Source organism: Fukomys damarensis, unplaced genomic scaffold (assembly GCF_012274545.1).
Source record: "Fukomys damarensis isolate Sample0158 unplaced genomic scaffold, DMR_v1.0_HiC HiC_scaffold_39, whole genome shotgun sequence".
Taxonomy (NCBI): domain Eukaryota; kingdom Metazoa; phylum Chordata; class Mammalia; order Rodentia; family Bathyergidae; genus Fukomys; species Fukomys damarensis.
In genome coordinates, this window is record NW_022900951.1 from 87,688,738 (window position 1) to 87,692,954 (window position 4,217).

The 4,217-nt window shown below is 36.2% G+C and overlaps 1 protein-coding gene across 7 annotated transcripts in view; it reads left to right on the top strand.

Moving 5' to 3' along the window:
• Positions 1-4,217, top strand: part of Pak3 (p21 (RAC1) activated kinase 3) — a 289,473-nt gene that overhangs the window by 274,185 nt on the left and 11,071 nt on the right. The gene's annotated exons all lie outside the window — the stretch shown is intronic.

Sequence of the window (4,217 nt, forward strand, 5' to 3'; positions counted from 1 at the left end):
GTAAGGAAAATCAATTAGGAGCCATTATAACTCTCTGAGATATCTTAAGCAAAGATAATAATGGAAGAAAGGGGCTAGGAATTTAGCTCAGTAGTTCTGCCACCTGCCTCACAAGCGCAAAGTCCCAAGTTTGATCTCCAGTACCAAAAAAAAAAAAAAAAAAAAAAGGAACAAAGAAGTGAACGAGTTTGAAAGACCTACTAAAAGGTTGCCTTAATAGAACCTGATAGATTGTAATCAGGTTGCAGGAAGATTGTTGGGTGAGGAAGAAGCAGAACTCAAGTTTAGCTGTGTGATTGCTTACTTACATGAAAAACATATCTCATTTATCTTTTTTCTTTTTAATTGAGTTTATTGGTACATTTTAGGGATACAGTACAGTTACATTCATTGTTAGGAACTTGTACCTCTACATGACAGGTCTTGGTTCTCATTTTTTCTCCTTAAAAAGCATATCTCATTTCTCTAAATGAGAAGTCTCTGCTCTAATTTCTAATAGGTCATTTTTAAAAATTTTCACTAACTCAGGTAAAGCCAACATGTGACCACCTATGCTTAGATTTATTTTCCTCAATCTTTCTTCATTTAAGACTTGACTTGGCTGGTAAACCCTTTTTGTTGTCATTGTTGTGTTGGCTACAATTGTATTTGTGTCTCATTAGTAAGATAGTTTGTAGTATTTTTCTTTTTTTATTCAAGATGTGTTCCAGAAGTTCATTTTTAAGTTACTTATTTGGAACTCATAGAGCATTTTCCCATACATTATACATAGTGAATAGATTCCTAGGCCAGTCCACAAAGGCTTGTTTAGCCCATAATACAACTGAAAGTGTGCGTTTTGGGAATGGAAATTATTTGAAAGTAATACTGTTGCAATTAAAGTGAAAACAATAGAAAAAGAAATAGTTTGGGTTTTTGTTTCCCTTAAAGGGTAGTGCTTGATGAAAAGCAGGTTTTATCCTAGGAAAACAAAATGAAATGTATGTGGATTTTTGTGTAAATTGAATTCTGGCTTTTTACATGTTTTACAGTAATGTTTTATAGAGTTTAGAAAAATAAAAGTAGTCCTGTTCATTGTAGAAAATTGGTAAAAATAAAAAATATACTTAAAAAGTTAATTCACCAGTAATTCTACCACTGAGACAGAACAAGTGTTAACATGTTGGTGTGTTTCAACCTTTTTCACTTAGTTTTTTTTTTTTCAGTCTTAGCAATTGAGTCCAGGTCCTTCATACTGAACTACATTCCCAGTCCTTATCATTTTTTTATTAAAATCAAAATATATCTTTGATGTAGTGTTGAGGAAAATGTAGCTTTGCATTTGATACCCATGCTGGGGATGAGGGAATATCACATTGATGCTAATCAGCTGCGGTAGGAATCAGCTATTAAACTACGAATCTGTATCTTCTATCATCAATTCAGGCCCCAACAAAAACCACAGTCAGACTTTCTGCTGAAGTTTCGAAGAGGACATGTGTTCCTTGAAGTGATGTAAAAGTTTGTAGCACTAGCTCCTTATCACTTTTGACTTTCCTTCAAATTATAGGCATTTATTCTTCCTTGATGCACTATATCACAAGCAATACTTATGCTCAACAACTCTAAGGTAATTTTTATTTAGAAATACAGAGCAAAAAGGGACATACATTTCCTGAGGTAATTTGTCATGGATTGAAGAGAGATGAGAAACACATGGGCATCAAAACTCATGTGCATACTTGTAAAAAAGATTACATGGAGTAAAATGTATTAAAAATCGTTTTTAAATTTTTTATTAGGATATTTGCAGTACATAACATTGGGGAACTGGTACATATGCATATCACATCTTGATCCTTTTTACCTCCTCTCCCTCCTCCATCCCTTACCCTCAGATCTCCTTCCCACCTCCACAAAATCTCCCTGTTTTCTATCTTCTTTTATTTTTGCTCCTTAAATTATTTATACTTTGGATTTTTAAAAAGTGGAAAAGCTAAGCAGTATGATGTGCATCTAGACCTTCAGAATATGGAGATGACCTAGAGAAAATGGAGCAAAGTGATGTTTGCTAAGAACTAGGCTTGGCTACAGAGCAGGAAAACATAAATAATAAAAAAAAACATTGAATTTGGGGAAGTTGTAGCCCACTAAAATATGAGTTTCAGGAGGTAACAAATGTAATATCAAATAGCTGATTTTCTTTTAATAAGAGAACAAAAATAGTTTGTAAGGACAGGCGCTTCAAGCACTAGTCCAAGAACTAAAACGCATTGTCTGACCTTCATTTAATATTTCTGCTGCATTTGTGTACCATTTGATTTTAGCCCATTCAGTGATATCCTAAAAATAAATTGTACATCTCCTTTCCATCGCATTATCTCCTTCTACTCAAGACTTGGTTTTTGGCTTGGAAGTCCTAAGAACTGCTACCTGCAGTTCCTGTTCATCCACAAAAGATTTGAAAATTATAAAGGAGTGAGAGGTGGGAGAAAAGGTATTGGAGGGGATTAAATTTAAATATGGGTTTTTAACATACTAGGAAGAGTAATCCAGAAGTTTGTTGCACTCGGTTGAAGCATATGGCATTGTAACCATCACACATCATTATGCAAGGTAATCTCCTATAAAATGTATTTGCTGTATTTATGATTGCAGAAATTTTGAGTTTTTGAGTCTGAGCTGAGCTGCAGGAGCCAGTGATTCTCATTGCGGGCTGCAAATTAGAATCACCTGGAAAGCTTAAAAATACTGATGCCCAGGTCCTCCTCCCAGAGAGTTTTTTTACACAATTGGTCTGGGAGTGAAAACTGAGCACAGAGAATTTGAAAACTCTCCTCAGCTGATTCTAATGTGCAGACAAGCCTGGAAACCTCTAGTTTAGCTCATTATTTAAATACCTGGGTGGGATAAACCAGTTGTTCTCAAAGCGTGCTTCCTGAAGCAGCAGCATCGGCATCAACAGGGCACTTGTTAGACCACAAATTCTTGGACTCCTCCCCAGATTTACTGAATATGAAAATCTGAGAGTGACCCAGGAATCCATTTTTAACAAGCCCTTCACATGATTCTGATGGATACTTTAGGTTGGACAGCCACTAGATTAAACAGTCCTTCCTGACCCTTTCTAAAGTATATCTGTGAGAGTGCCTGGAAAAGAGAAGAGCTCTCTTCACTGGTTTACAGAATCTGGCCTAGAAAGGAACTTTAATAAAAATACTTGCAATAATAATTTGGAGCCAGGCAGAAGAGAGAAAGGGTATGATAATTTGCTGCATAACCCAAAGAAGTGCAGGAGAGAGGATGTCTTCATAAGAATTAGGGAGTTAGTTGATCACATGAACAGGCATAACCCTGGTGGCAGTACCTGCAAACAAACTCCTATCTATTATTCAAGACACTGTTCAAATGCCAGTCTGCTATTTGAAGTTTCCCCTGAGCTCTGGTGTAAATTGCTCCGATCATGTGTTTATTCAGCACTTTGTACGGTCTTGTATTCTAATCTCACTGTATTGTAGCTCTGTCTGTGTCTCTTTGTCTGACTAAATTATGTGATCTTTGAAGAGAAAATGACTGTCTCTTTAATTTTTGGATCTCCAGTGTCCAATACAAATCTGGCACATACCAATTGCAATAGAATTGTTTGCTCAGGGAGGCATTAGAAATAGCCAGCGGGCCAGGGATTTAGCTCAGTGGTTCCACAGCCTACCTCGCAAGCACAGGGTACTGAGTTCAATCCCCAGTACCCCCCCCAAAAAAAAAGAAAGAACAGAAAAAAGAAATAGCTAGCTTTTTCTTTCCTTTTTCCTTTTTTTTTTTCTCCTAAGAACCTTCAAAAATGTGCTTACTTTTGTGATTTAGCAAAGGTCCTGTGTCCAGCTCTCTTTCTTGGTGGCTAGGGACCTTGATTCTGTCAGCACATCATGAGTGGATGCCTCTCAGTGGTAGCCTTACACACACACAAAAAAAAAATCTCAAAGATGTATAATAATTATTAACAACTTATGTTTTTACTCTAAGAGATATCACTGTCATGGACCCTGACTAGTAATATCAAATTTCCTCATATTTCCTCTTATTATAGGTAAAACCATGGGAAATTAATTGACCTAATCGAGCTATATCTTCCATGAAAGTGTATGAGTCTTTGAGCCCCAGGGGTTGCTTCTCATCCAGCTAGTGCCGTCTTTTTTTTTTTTTTTTGGACTTCTCTCATTTTTTAATTTACTGTCTTCTTT